Consider the following 16579-nt stretch of genomic DNA (forward strand, 5'->3'; position numbering starts at 1 on the left):
ATATATATTCAAAGGTGGATACAGCGCCTATATGTCCAATATACTGATGTGGTATGTGAGGAATAAAGGATGGGAAAAAGCAAATAAGAACATAGAAAATAAAAGAAAAAATAAGAGAAAAATATATATATATTAAAATAAAATAACAATAAAAAGTCCAGCTAAAAATAGCATATAAAATATATGAACTCTGAAACGATGTTCATATGAGTCCTGGAAGTAATATAAATCGTAGTGAATCTCCAGATGTAGTGGTTGTATAGATATAGTTGTGTCAACTCAGTTCACTGAGGAGACACATTTTACTTATTTCTACATATTTTTAGTTCCTTACTCAGGTTCAATTGTTACTCTAGGCTGTAGGTCATAGACACCACTAACTCAAACTACCAACAGTAACTTCTCAGATTATTTCACACATTGCAATAGACAGATCTAACTGCATTTTGATAAATATATACAGATACCCTAGATTAATATCTAGATCATGGATCTGGAATACGGGGCATACTTTGATCCGAAAAACAAAAGCAGAAATTTATCAATAAATGAGGAACAATTTACCCTAGAAACCAATTTGGAAATCACAAATCCAAAAAAACTATTCGAAAAGCTAGAAAAACTAAGTAAGAAGCAACTGCAAAACTGGTATGACAGCTTAACTTTAGAAAGATACATCAAATACAATATTGTACCTCAGGGTCTACAACTCACTAAAACACCTATATTTGAGGATACAGAAATTGAGCTACTAACAGAATGGGATACAGCCCTACACCAATGCTCCATTACATTTATGAAAATTCTAATCAAATACAGGGATAAAAAAGTAGACACCCTAACAGAACAGATCACTGACATAAGACAAAGATTAAACAACTTCAAAGGAGACGTATATTACAATGAGCTCGATAATGAGAACAAAAATAAAATTTTGAGGTATGAAAAAATAGTAGAAAATCGAAAAAGAGATAAATTCATGAAAGATCTAAACCTACATAAAGAAAGAATAAGAGAAGATAATAATATTTCACACAACCTAGGTTTCAGCTGCGAAAATCACAATACAGGAGTAGAAGCTGAATCTCATGATAAAATAAATGAGGACAATTATGAGGAAATATATTCACCAGGTTTTTCATTACACTATTCAGATCCTATAGAACAACACAATAGAGGAAACAAAAGTATACACAATACTACGCTCCCCAAACACATACCCCACATAGCTCGCAATAGAAATCTTAAAGAAACATATCAACATACTAATCGTAATAATAGTCACTATAACCCTCATTTTTTAGGACCACGCCCACCTCCCCAGTATCCTCCCAACACCCATATCAGACAGTCACACAAACACTCCCCCAATTACAGAAGACAGGCATACACCAATCATCCACAGCCTCCACAATATCCTTACCATCCCCCCCCATATCAACAACCCTATCAACCATACAACAGGTATCACAAACTGAACAATCAGAACACAACACCCAGAGACTCACACCCACACACACCACTTCAACAAGAACAGAACATCAACATTCCACACTGGAGAATAAAACCACATCACCAAAAGAGAAGAAGAGACGAGTCAGAAGAAGAGGCTGTAGAGCAGGAAAACGAATGCAATCAAAAAAGAATAAGATCAACCAAAATGTAAAATATAGTCCCCCTGATTCATATTCAGAAGTTAAAATATTTAACCTATCAACACACAAAACCTTTTCACTGCAGGAACTAAATCTCCTAAAGAAAGGTCTAGCATTTGCTCCCACTAAGGGACCGAATCCCTTTGACCTCTTCATAGACCTACATAAATATATCAGGAAGTTAACGCTAAACAGGCACTTCCAAAAAATACAAAAAGACAAATCAACAAATATGGACACTATAGTTCCATCACAACTAGATGACAAAGATCTAAACGCTCTAATAGATCTAGAAGCACTACTAAATGACAATGATAATCCTATGGCCAATGATCTTGTATCTAGCTCTAGTACAGCAACTGTAAACTTTCCCTCTTATTCAAATTTTAAACCTATCTCTACCTTTTTCCCTACACACTCTAAAGGGAATTACATTCCGGTATTTGAAAAGTTAGTTCAAGAAGACCTGCTACAAATGTGCGAAACATACAAAATAAAAAAAGATAATCTCACTAGAAAAGAAAAGATTACTTTAAAGCAACTAAAAGAAGACAATGAAATAGTAATAAGGGAAGCGGATAAGGGAGGAGGGATTATCATACAGGACAGAGCAGATTACATCAAGGAAGCTATGAGATTACTGGGTGATAATGAAACATATAGATCCCTTAAAACTGACCCAACAGATTGTTATCTACGAGAATATAAAAATCTTCTAGATACCGCTAAACATGAAAACATAATTAATAATTATGAATTTCTTTTTCTATCTATCACTAATCCGAAAGTAGCCACCTTTTACCATACACCCAAAATACATAAATCAAACACTAATCCCCCTGGAAGACCTATTATTTCTGGAATAGGGTCACTCACGACCAAATTGTCAGAATACATAGACTCATATCTTCAACCCCTGGTACCTAAACTCTTATCACACATTAGAGATACACCTGACACCATAAGCAAACTATCTAATATCAAATGGAAAGATAACTTTTGCTGGCTCACGTTGGACGTCAGCTCCTTATATACCAATATCCCTCACAACAAAGGCATAGAAGCACTAGACTATTGGCTTAATAAACTATCCAATTTAGAAACAAATAAAATCGAATTCATAAAAGATTCTGCTAAGTTCATCCTACAAAAAAACTACTTTACTTTCAATAATGAATATTTCCTCCAAATAGGTGGCACAGCTATGGGGACGAAATTCGCCCCCAGCTATGCCAACCTATATATGGGCATGTGGGAGGACAAATATATTTGGGACAATAATCCCTTTATAGATAACATCAAAACATACTTTCGTTTTATCGATGATATCATAATAATATGGGAACACAAGGACAATAACAACACAATCCAAGACTTTGTAAACCACATCAATATCAATGATTTTAATTTAACATTTACAGATAAAACTAATTCAAAAGAAATTGAATTCCTTGACCTCATACTTTATCATGAAGAAAATTCCATCCAAACAAAATTATACAGCAAAGCTACTGATAGTAACAGTTATTTAACAGCTACCAGTTGCCATCATCCGGCCTGGATACAAAGCATACCATATGGTCAATTTCAACGCATAAAAAGAAATTGTTCCAGACAGACAGACTTCCTACATGAATCAAATATTTTAACTAATAAATTATTAAACAAAGGATATAAAGCTGATAACATACACAAGGCATTTAATAAGGTAAATAAAATGGATAGAAATACACTACTAACAAATCTTAATAAAAATACCAAAAAACGAAAAGATACACCACTAATGATCACAACATACAATGAAGGTGCTAATGCCATTAAAACCATCTTAAACAAACACTGGCATATATTGAAAAAGGATACCCTATTGAATGAAATAACTAAAAATAACCCTAAACTAGTCTTTAGAAAGGGCAAAAATATCAGAGCAACCATAGCACCAAGTAAATTAAAATCAACAAACAAAACTATAAAAACTACCAACTGGCTGCAAAACAAGACAAAAGGCTTCTTTAAATGCAACCGTCTCAATTGTGAGGCTTGCAAACATCACTACAATAATAATAAACCCACCAAAAAAATTACTTCATTCTCAAACCATAAAAGCTGGGAATTGGATTCAATTACTAACTGTAAAACAGATTATGTAGTGTATCTCATTGAATGTAACTGTGGGCTACAATACGTAGGGCGCACTATTAGACCCTACAAGACCAGACTTCTGGAACACATTAGAAATATAGAAAGTAGCTTCAAAAAACATAGTGTATCAAACCATTTTCGTTTAATACACAATTCTAATCCAGCATGTCTGAGAGGCACTATACTTGAACACATCAGGGATCCCCCGGAGGGTATAAGTAGAGAACTCCATCTAAGACGAAGGGAAACACAATGGATACACAAACTAGATTCCATGACCCCCAAAGGCCTCAACAAAGACATAGATATAGCAGCTTTCCTTATCCAGTGAGTCATATAATTCTAAAATTACAGAGTATGCAGTAACTCTTGTAACAACATGTATGTGGCATTTATATCAATTCATTTCTTACAAGATTAAGAACTAATAACATACATTATAGTATCATTTATTCCATAACTAACACCAACAAAAATATAATATGTTACATAGATACGTATTCATTATGACACACTAACTACTTTGTGACCAAATGATCAGAGTAATATATAAAACAGGAACCATAAATATGCAGATACTAACTAGCCTATGAGATCAGTCTAAGCCCTGGACTCCAGAATCACGATGTATCAAGTTATAGCTTATATCCTATACATAAGAACAGGACTCAAATATACACTAAAGATATATTCCTACTATAGAGGAAATAATAACTACTCAAAGGGGCTACATACAATTTAATAATCATAAGAAACTTATTATACCGAAATGTCCCTTATATATACTGTATTCCAAAACGTAATGGAGCGTATAATAAATACCCTATAAAGCAAAACCTAACCATACACGAGCTTTTAAAGAAACAAGCAAAATGTATGTATCATAAAATAATAATCATACAAAAATACCGATCACACTATATGAATATATCGATAAGAATGTCTTCAAAAATGACAATTGAAAATATTAAGTATCCTGAAAACTACATATCCCATAAATCTTTGCTGTATTGGACCTATCAGGATACGTTTTTACCCAATCACGTGTACTGATGTGTAACCAACCAATACACAAAAGCAGTATACTCACCATACTCAAACAAACGTGAAACTAACGTCACGTAACGCGGGCCCATATGACCAATTATACGCTGAGGGCGTGCCGCCGCCCGAAGCGTACAAAACAACCGAAAACGGCCCAGCTTTCCATCTAACCCTCTGAAGAAGAAGGATTCAAACCTTTGAAACGCGTTAGGGAATTGACTTGTTTGTATACACATTTTAATTTATGTTCCATTTTGTTGTCTTTTGAAAAGATTGTGCTCCTCCTTGCAGCTAGTCTCACTAGCGGTGCTTTGCGTGCCATTTATGCTGCACTGCTTTACTTACTTTGAAATACACCACAGCTGTATGCAAATTCTTTGCGAGGTCTGTAATTGTGACTGGGGATTTTGTATCCCATTCTAACCTGTGGAAAGGATTCCTCTAAATTATATGTGCCATATACATACCTCATACTGTTTGAGGATGTCAAATGTGAGTGCGATATAAACTGTATTTTTATGCTTTTTTAAGAAAATAAACGGTATTACACTATATATTTCCTTTGTGTCTCCCTGGGTATCCTCACGCCGGAGAAAGTTAATACCAGAGCAGAAAGAGCACTCCAAGAGGCCAACCACGAATCCATAGGAAGTACAAGGGATCTATTCATCATCAGAGGCACATCCCTGCATACTCCAAGAGGTCAACGAACACCACAAGCAGGATACAAGGAGGAAACCCAATCATCTATATATACCCCCAGTGCGGCATACTTACCTCATTCGATTGAGGTAAGATCTGGTAAGGGTATTATATACCAACTATATCTATACAACCACTACATCTGGAGATTCACTACGATTTATATTACTTCCAGGACTCATATGAACATCGTTTCAGAGTTCATATATTTTATATGCTATTTTTAGCTGGACTTTTTATTGTTATTTTATTTTAATATATATATATTTTTCTCTTATTTTTTCTTTTATTTTCTATGTTCTTATTTGCTTTTTCCCATCCTTTATTCCTCACATACCACATCAGTATATTGGACATATAGGCGCTGTATCCACCTTTGAATATATATTCTCTTTTACTGTCTAGGGCTTCACAACCCTCCCAGTATATGTCCTATATAGCTGCCACTATTTCCTATACACCCTTTGACCAGCGCCCACAACAGAGTATCACTTGTGTCAACTCAGTTCACTGAGGAGACACATTTTACTTATTTCTACATATATATATATATATATATGTATATATTTCTCTTGTAAGGTGTATCCAGTCCACGGATCATCCATTACTTGTGGGATATTCTCATTCCCAACAGGAAGTTGCAAGAGGACACCCACAGCAGAGCTGTAATATAGCTCCTCCCCTAACTGTCATAGCCAGTCATTCTCTTGCAACTCTCAACAAGCTAGGATGTTGTAGGAGAGAGTGGTTAAATATAGTTAGTTTATTTTTTTCAATCAAAAGTTTGTTATTTTTAAATAGTACCGGAGTTGTGCTATTTTATCTCAGGCAGTAAATAGAAGAAGAATCTGCCTGAGGTTTCTATGATCTTAGCAGGTTGTAACTAAGATCCATTGCTATTCTCACATATGTCTGAGGGGATTACACAGATGAGGTAACTTCAGCGAGAGAATGGCGTGCAGTTTATTCTGCTATCAGGTATGTGCAGTTATAATTTTTTCTAGAGATGGAAAACACTAGAAAATGCTGCTGATACCGGATTAATGTAAGTTAAGCCTGAATACAGTGATTTAATAATGACTGGTATCATGCTTACTCCCAGGGGTAATACCCTTATGATATTGCAATATAAAACGTTTGCTGGCATGTTTAATCGTTTTTATATATGCATTGGTGATAAAACTTTATTGGGGCCTAGTTTTTTCCACATGGCTGGCTTAAATTTTGACTAGAAACAGTTTTACTGAGGCTTTCCACTGTTCTAGTATAAAAGTTACAGTTGGTGCAGTTAAAATTACAAACTGTGACATCCAGCTTCCCTCAGGAGTCCCCTGTATGCTATAGGACATCTCTAAAGGGCTCAAAGGCTTTCCAAAGTCGTTTATTGGGGAAGGTAGGACCACAGCTTGCTGTGGCAGTTGGTTGTGACTGTTAAAAAAAACAAAAAAAAACACGTCTATTTCGTTTTTTTGATCCGTTTTTTTAACTAAGGGGTTAATCATCCATTTGCAAGTGGATGCAATGCTCTGCTAGCCTATTACATACACTGTAAAAATTTCGTTTGATTTACTGCATTTTTTCACTGTTTTTCAAATTCTGACAAAATTTGTTTCTCTTAAAGGCACAGTACCGTTTTTTTATATTTGCTTGTTAACTTGATTTAAAGTGTTTTCCAAGCTTGCTAGTCTCATTGCTAGTCTGTATAAACATGTCTGACATAGAAGAAACTCCTTGTTCATTATGTTTAAAAGCCATGGTGGAACCCCCTCTTAGAATGTGTACCAAATGTACTGATTTCATTTTATGCAATAAAGATCATATTCTGTTTTTAAAAAAAATTATCACCAGAGGAATCTGACGAGGGGAAAGTTATGCCGACTAACTCTCCCCACGTGTCAGACCCTTTGACTCCCGCCCAAGGGACTCACGCTCAAATGGCGCCAAGTACATCTAGGGCGCCCATAGCGTTTACTTTACAAGACATGGCGGCAGTCATGGATAATACACTGTCAGCGGTATTAGCCAGACTACCTGAACTTAGAGGTTAGCGAGATAGCTCTGGGGTGAGACAAAATGCAGAGCATACTGATGCTTTAAGAACCATGTCTGATACTGCCTCACAATATGCAGAAGCTGAGGAAGGAGAGCTTCAGTCAGTGGGTGACGTTAATGACTCAGGAAAGATACCTGATTCTAATATTTCTACATTTAAATTTAAGCTTGAACACCTCCGCGTGTTACTTAGGGAGGTTTTAGCTGCTCTGAATGACTGTGATACCATTGCAGTGCCAGAGAAATTTTGTAGACTGGATAAATGCTTTGCAGTGCCGGTGTGTACTGATGTTTTTCCAATACCTAAAAGGTTTACAGAAATTATTAATAAGGAATGGGATAGACCAGGTGTGCCGTTCTCTTCCCCTCCTATTTTTAGAAAAATGTTTTCCAATAGACGCCACCACACGGGACTTATGGCAGACAGTCCCTAAGGTGGAGGGAGCATTTCTACTCTAGCAAAGCGTACTACTATCCCTGTCGAGGACAGTTGTGCTTTTTTAGAGCCAATGGATAAAAAATTAGAAGGTTACCTTAAGAAAATATTTATTCAACAAGGTTTTATCCTACAGCCCATTGCATGCATTGCCCCTGTCACTGCTGCTGCGGCTTACTGGTTTGAGTCTCTGGAAGAGGCTTTACAGGTAGAGACTCCATTGGATGACATACTTGGCAAACTTAGAGCACTTAAGCTAGCCAATTATTTTATTTCTGATGCCATTGTTCATTTGAATAAACTAACGGCTAAGAATTCTGGTTTTGCTATACAGGCGCGCAGAGCGCTATGGCTTAAATCATGGTCAGCTGACGTGACTTTAAAATCTAAGCTACTTAACATTCCCTTCAAGGGGCAGACCCTATTCGGGCCTGGTTTGAAGGTGATTATTGCTGATATCACGGGAGGAAAAGGTTGTGCCCTTCCTCAGGACAGGTCCAAATCTAGGGCCAAACAGTCTAATTTTCGTGCCTTTCGAAACTTCAAGGCAGGTGCGGCATCAACTTCCTCTAATAATAAACAAGAGGGAACTTTTGCTCAATCCAAGACGGTCTGGAGACCAAACCAGACCTGGAAAAAAGGTAAGCAGGTCAAAAAGCCTGCTGCTGCCTCTAAGACAGCATGAAGGAACGACCCCCTATCCGGTAACGGATCTAGTAGGGGGCAGACTTTCACTCTTCGCCCAGGCGTGGGCAAGAGATGTTCAGGATCCCTGGGCATTGGAAATTATATCCCAGGGATATCTTCTGGACTTCAAAGCTTCCCCCCCAAAAGGGAGATTTCACCTTTCACAATTATCTGCAAACCAGATAAAGAGTGAGGCATTCTTACACTGTGTACGAGACCTCCTAGTTATGGGAGTGATCCTTCCAGTTCCAAAGGAGGAACAGGAACAGGGTTTTTACTCAAATCTGTTTGTGGTTCTCAAAAAAGAGGGAACCTTCAGACCGATTTTGGATCTAAAGATCTTAAACAAATTCCTCAAAGTTCCGTCGTTCAAGATGGAAACTATTCGTACCATCCTACCACTGATCCAGGAGGGTCAATATATGACTACAGTGGATCTAAAGGATGCTTATCTTCACATTCCGATACACAAAGATCATCATCGGTTTCTCAGGTTTGCCTTTCAAGACAGGCATTACCAGTTGTAGCTCTTCCCTTTGGATTAGCTACAGCCCCAATAATCTTTACAAAGGTTCTAGGGTCGCTTTTGGCGGTACTAAGGCCGCGGGGCATAGCAGTAGCCCCTTATTTAGACGACATCCTGATACAGGCGTCAAACTTCCAAATTGCCAAGTCTCATACGGACGTAGTACTGGCATTTCTGAGGTCGCATGGGTGGAAAGTGAACGAGGAAAAGTGTTCTCTATCCCCACTCACAAGAGTTTCCTTTCTAGGGACTCTGATAGATTCTGTAGAAATGAAAATTTACCTTGACGGAGTCCAGGTTATCAAAGCTTCTAAATTCCTGTCGGGTTCTTCATTCCATTCCGCGCCCTTTGGTGGCTCAGTGTATGGAAGTAATCGGCTTAATGGTAGCGGCAATGGACATAGTGCCGTTTGCACGCTTACATCTCAGACCGCTGCAACTATGCAGGCTCAGTCAGTGGAGCGGGGATTACACAGATTTGGCCCCTCAACTGAATCTGGACCAAGAGACCAGGGATCCTCTTCCCTGGTGGCTATCTCGGGTCCATCTGTCCAAAGGTATGACCTTCGCAGGCCAGATTGGACTATTGTAACAACAAATGCCAGCCTTCTAGGTTGGGGTGCAGTCTGGAACTCCCTGAAGGCTCAGGGATCGTGGACTCAGGAGGAGTCTCTCCTTCCAATAAATATTCTGGAACTAAGAGCGATATTCAAGGCTCTTCAGGTTTGGCCTCAGTTAGCAACTCTGAGGTACATCAGATTTCAGTTGGTCAACATCACGACTGTAGCTTACATCAACCATCGAGGGGGAACAAGAAGTTCCCTAGAGATGTTAGAAGTTTCAAAAATAATTCACTGGGCAGATATTCACTCTTGCCACCTATCAGCTATCCATATCCCAGGTGTAGAGCACTGGGAGGCGGATTTTCTAAGTCGTCAGACTTTTCATCCGGGAGAGTGGGAACTCCATCCGGAGGTATTTGCACAACTGATTCTCCGTTGGGGCAAACCAGAACTGGATCTCATGGCATCTCGCCAGAACGCCAAGCTTTCGTGTTACGGATCCAGGTCCAGGGATCCCAAGGCGACACTGATAGATACTCTAGCAGCGCCCTGGTCTTTCAACCTGGCTTATGTGTTTCCACCGTTTCCTCTGCTCCCTCGACTGATTGCCAAGATCAAGCAGGAGAGAGCATCGGTGATTCTGATAGCACCTGCGTGGCCACGCAGGACCTGGTATGCAGATCTAGTGGACATGTCATCCTTTCCACCATGGTCTCTGCCTCTGAGACAGGACCTTCTACTTCAGGGTCCTTTCAACCATCCAAATCTAATTTCTCTGAGGCTGACTGCCTGGAGATTAAATGCTTGATTTTATCAAAGCGTGGCTTCTCCGAGTCAGTTATTGATACCTTAATACAGGCACGAAAGCCTGTCACCAGGAAAATTTACCATAAGGTATGGCGTAGATATCTTTATTGGTGTGAATCCAAGGGTTACTCATGGAGTAAGGTCAGGATTCCTAGGATTTTATCTTTTCTCCAAGAAAGTTTGGAAAAAGGATTGTCAGCTAGTTTCTTAAAGGGACAGATTTTTGCTCTGTCTATTCTTTTGCACTAGCGTCTGGCAGATGTTCCAGACGTTCAGGCATTTTGTCAGGCTTTAGTTTGAATCAAGCCTGTGTTTAAACCTGTTGCTCCACCATGGAGCTTAAACTTGGTTCTTAAGGTTCTTCAAGGAGTTCCGTTTGAACCTCTTCATTCCATAGATATCAAATTTTTATCTTGGAAAGTTCTTTTTTTTTTTTTGGTAGCTATTTCCTCGGCTCGTAGAGTCTCTGAGCTATCTGCCTTACAATGTGATTCTCCTTATCTGATTTTTCATACGGATAAGGTAGTCCTGCGTAGCAAACCTGGGTTCTTACCTAAGGTGGTATCTAACAAGAATATCAATCAAGAGATTGTGGTTCCATCCTTGTTTTACACAATCTGGACGTGGTCTGTGCTTTAAAGTTTTACTTACAAGCTACTAAAGATTTTCGTCAAACATCTGCTTTGTTTGTTGTCTACTCTGGACAGAGGAGAGGTCAAAAGGCTTTGGAAACCTCTTTTTCTTTTTGGCTAAGAAGCTTAATCCGCTTAGCCTATGAGACTGCTGGACAGCAGCCTCCTGAAAGGATTACAGCTCATTCCACTAGAGCTGTGGCTTCCACTTGGGCCTTTAAAAATGAGGCTTCTGTTGAACAGATTTGCAAGGCGGCGACTTGGTCTTCGCTTCATACTTTTTCAAAATTTTACAAATTTGATACTTTTGCTTCTTCGGAGGCTATATTTGGGAGAAAGGTTTTACAGGCAGTGGTTCCTTCCATTTTAGTTCCTGCCTTGTCCCTCCCTTCATCCATGTACTTTAGCTTTGGTATTGGTATCCCACAAGTAATGGATGATCCGTGGACTGGATACACCTTACAAGAGAAAACACAATTTATGCTTACCTGATAAATTTATTTCTCTTGTGGTGTATCCAGTCCACGGCCCGCCCTGTCATTTTAAGGGAGGTAATTTTTAAATTTAAACTACAGTAACCACTACACCCTATGGTTTCTCCTTTCTCGGCTTGTTTTCGGTCGAATGACTGGCTATGACAGTTAGGGGAGGAGCTATATTACAGCTCTGCTGTGGGTGTCCTCTTGCAACTTCCTGTTGGGAATGAGAATATCCCACAAGTAATGGATGATCCGTGGACTGGATACACCACAAGAGAAATAAATTTATCAGGTAAGCATAAATTGTGTTACTTCCTTGGAAGGTATACAAAACAGTTGAGTATTTCCAAAGCTGCATACACTTGCCAGTTCAATACTCATTTCTAAATACATTAGTTTGTGAGAAGCTTTATGGTTAGTACATTCACCTGACTTTCTCAGCCATGGTATGTTTTTAAATGGCCACTAGATGACACTATTTACACAAAATTGTGCTTTTTAAAGGCATAAGGTTAAATGTTACAAAATGAAATATTATTAGAGATGCACAATTTATATGAAACATAGAAACTTCATCTAGCTAAACACAGCTTCATAAATTTAATTTAATTGCATATGTTTTATTGTGCAGCATTTTACCTTTTCACATAAGGAAGGTGAGCTGCATTTATTCACAGTTCATTGAAAGTAAATAATTTTGAAGTGATGTTTTAGTCCAATTCAAAATGTCCAGCAATGCCTTTAAGATTCATGTAGGATTATTTGTACATTATGCTTCTCTTTTACAAAAATGCCTATAGTAAAAGTTACCAGTGCACAGAGCTTTAGGTTACAAAGTTGCACTTTCCCTGATTCCTACTTTTGAGTGATACTAATATTACAGTGTATGTCACCACTGCCACACGGTGCAAATACTAAAGAAGTGATGACTTTTACTAGAAATATTTTATTAAAGTTTGTGTATTTCAAAAATGCTTCTACTGAAATATGGTCTGTACCTTTAATAATATATTAGTATAGTATATGACGGTCTAGGGAAGGCTTTGTTTTTTATTATTATTATCAGTTATTTGTATAGCTTCAACAGATTCTGTAGCACTATAAATATAGGTGTGGTATACAAGGTAACATTTATAGGGGTGAAGTGAGGCAGAGAGTTCCACAAAATAGGGGCCAGTCTGGAGAAGTCCTGTAGATGGGAATGTGAGGAGGTAACAATAGAGAAGGAGGTTGTGAATAGAGGGAAGGTAACAGGAGGGAGAGTATCTGGAGACAAGGTCTGAGATATAGGGGGGAGAAGTGCAATTGAGGGCCTTGTATTTCAGAGTCAGAGTGTTGTGTTTAATTCTGGAGACTAGTGGAAGCCAGTGAAGGGATTGGCAGAAAGATGCAGCAGATGAAGAGCGACGTGTAAGGAAGACGAGCCTGGCAGAGGCATTTATTATGGATTGTAAAGAAGCTAGAAAGCAGCTAGAGAGACCAGAGAGGGTGGCATTGCAGAAGTCAAGGTGGGAAAGAATGAGAGTGTGGACTAAAATATTAGTTGTGCCTTGTGTGAGGAAATGTCAAGCTTTGGAGATGTTTTTGAGGTGTAAGCGGCAGGAATTGACTAAAGACTGAATGTGAAGAGTGAAAGAAAGATCTGAGTCAAGTGTGAGCCCAAGACATCAGGCTTGTGGTGTCGGGGTAATGATTGAATTATCAACAGTTATAGAAAAGGGGGGTGAAGATTTTGGAAGTAGGGGGAAAATAAGGAGCTCAATTTTGGAGAGGTTTAGCTTAAGGTAGTGAGAGGTCATCCAGGATGAGATATTTTAAAGATAGTTAGTGACACATGTTAGCAAGGAAGAAGATAGGTCTGGTGCAGAGAGGTAGATTTTGGAGTCATCAGCAAACAAATGATATTATAACCCATGGGACTTTAATAAGGAACCTAATGATGATGTATAGATTCAGAAGAGAAGGGGACCAAGGACAGAGCCTTGTGGTACACCAACAGAAAGTGGTAAAGGGGCAGAGGCACCAGAGAAGGCTACACTAAAGGTACAGTTAGACAGGTGGGAAGGGGACCACAAGAGATCTGTGTCGCAAATGTGAAAGGATTGGATTATTTGGAGCAAAATAGAGTGTTCAACAGTATCAAAGGCTGCAGACAGATATAGGAGGATTAGCAGAGAGAAGTGTCCATTCGATTGTGCTGTGACACACTGCAAGTGGAGCGGCGCGCAGCGTGTACATGCAGCTGTGTGAGCTCAGTGTGTCCTGCCTTTTCATCTCCGAGCACTCTGCTGCGTCAGGTCGCGTAGCTGAGCGCTCAGAAATGAAATATTTGATCTTCAGAATCGATGCGATGCGGAGCGAAGCAGCTGCTTCGCCTCGTGCCGCATCGCTTGCAGTGTGTCACAGCCTTAAGTAGGTCGTTGGTAACCTTAAAGATTGCTGTCTCTGTGGAGTGTTTTGGGCAAAATCCATATTGCATTGTGTGAAGTTTTGAGGAAAGGGGGAGTAGGGAAATATGGCAGTATTTGGATGTGGAGGTTAGCCTTTAGCCATCGGGAGGACGACTAGGATGCCGTTGCAGTATTTATGATATGACAAAAAGATGAAGGTAGCACTCTTAGCAACAGGAAAACACCTTTAATAGGAGCAACGTTTCGAGGCTACTTGCCTCTTTCTCAAGCTTACACATACTGAAAAGTGAACAAGACTTTATTCACATGGCAATTAGTGGAGGGCCAATCCCCAAGCTCACAAGGGGCGTGTGCAAAATGACATCACACTTGCAAAGAAAAATTCATTTGTTAACCCATTATAGACTAACTGGAGGATTGGTCCAACAAATAAATACAATTATAAATCAAAAGCAATTACACAGAGCCAAGAGATAGCATAATAGGATCAAAAAATAAAAATGTTTAATCAAAAATATAAAACAGAATACTTAAAAAACAAAAGTATTTTAAATTAGTGGCAAGAGATCAAACTCTCTATTGAGTCCTTTTGGTGACATGGTATCTAATTGCCAAATCCATTTGGCCTCTTTATACAACAAGTCTCTCAACCTGTCTCCTCCTCTGGGTTTTTTATTTGCATGGTCAATCACCATGAATCTTAATTGATTGGCTTGGTGGCCTATATCCAGAAAATCTGAGGGGACAGGAAGATGAGACAATTTCTCATTGCCAATACTGGACTTGTGCTGACAGAAGCGGTCCTTGACCTTCTGGGTGGTCTCGCCTATATATAATAGACCACATGGGCACTTAAGGGCATAGACTACGTATGTAGAGTTACATGTAAAATACCCTGGGATCTTAAATTTCTTGCCTGTGTATGGGTGAGATATTTCCCCACCTTTAATTACGCTATTACATTGTGCACACCCCAGGCATGGAAAAGTTCCATTCCTAGGGGTACCCAAAAACGTTTGACCCTTGGTAGCGGTATTAACATACGCATGCACCAATTTTTTGCCCATAGTATTGCCTTTACGATAAGCTGCTCGTGGAAATTCTTTAAATTCTGAAATCTCTGGACAAGTCTCCTTCAGCACAAACCAATATTTTTTAATTATATGAAAAATGCTCTTACTCATAGTACTGAAAGTACTCACAAAAGAGATCATATTTGAAAACCCTGTGTTTTTAGCTACAGGATCAACAGTAGGATCCACCTGGATCTGATTAAGTTCATGTGGGCTATACCCTCTCTTGATGAATTTCTCCACCATCTGACCTGAATCTGTGCAAAGGAGGGCTACCAAAATGGTACATGGTCTAAAAAATAAAACTTACCAGGATAGGCTCATTGACCTAAATATGTATAGCTTAGAGGAGAGAAGGGAAAGAGGTGATATGATAGCAACTTTCAAGTACATTAAAGGGTTTAGTAAAACTGAGGCTGTGGGTATTTTACATAAAATGGAAAATTCAAGAACAAGGGGTCATGAGCTCAAGCTAAAGGGTAGTAGATTCAGAAGTAATTTGAGGAAGCACTTCTTTACAGAAAGAGTGATTGATTTATGGAATAAACTTCCTCAAGAGGTAGTAGCAACAAACACTGTGGGGGACTTTAAAAATGCATGGGACAAGCATAAGGCTATCCTACGAACTAGATAAGTTTATACTGTTAGGTAAGGTCGGGCAGACTTGCTGGGCCTATGGCTCTTATCTGCCGTCAATATCTATGTTTCTATGTTTCTATCTTGCCTGACGTTTAAATTTTTGTTTAAACATTTTTATTTTTTGATCCTATTATGCTATCTCTTGGCTCTGTGTAATTGCTTTTGATTTATAATTGTATTTAGTTGTTGGACCAATCCTCCAGTTAGTCTCTAATGGGTTAACAATTGAATTTTTCTTTGCAAGTGTGATGTCATTTTGCACACGCTTGGGGATTGGCCCTCCACTAATTGCCATGTGAATAAAGTTTTGTTCACTTTTCAGTATGTGTAAGCTTGAGAAAGAGGCAAGTAGCCTCGAAACGTTGCTCCTATTAAAGGTGTTTTCCTGTTGCTAAGAGTGCTACCTTCATCTTTTATCCTAATATATTCCTTCAGATCTTGGTTGGGGGTCTGTGAAGGTTTGAGCACCTATCTCCTGCAAATTCTGCAGTGTTACATATGGAGGGGATGACCCAGGAGTGCTGATCCTAACATTAACTCTATCTAAGTATTTATGATATGTGAATTTAAATTAAATGTAAAGTTGAGCTTATTAGCTCAAGTCATACGATAGAAGTTAAAAAAATGAATGAGATTTTCATTCATGAAATGTTTAGTATATACTGTACTTATCTTCAGAGATATTTCACATGGAACGCTATAAGGATAAGAGCCGATCCTCCACCCGCCAT

This window comes from Bombina bombina, chromosome 3 (assembly GCF_027579735.1).
Source record: "Bombina bombina isolate aBomBom1 chromosome 3, aBomBom1.pri, whole genome shotgun sequence".
Lineage (NCBI taxonomy): Eukaryota > Metazoa > Chordata > Amphibia > Anura > Bombinatoridae > Bombina > Bombina bombina.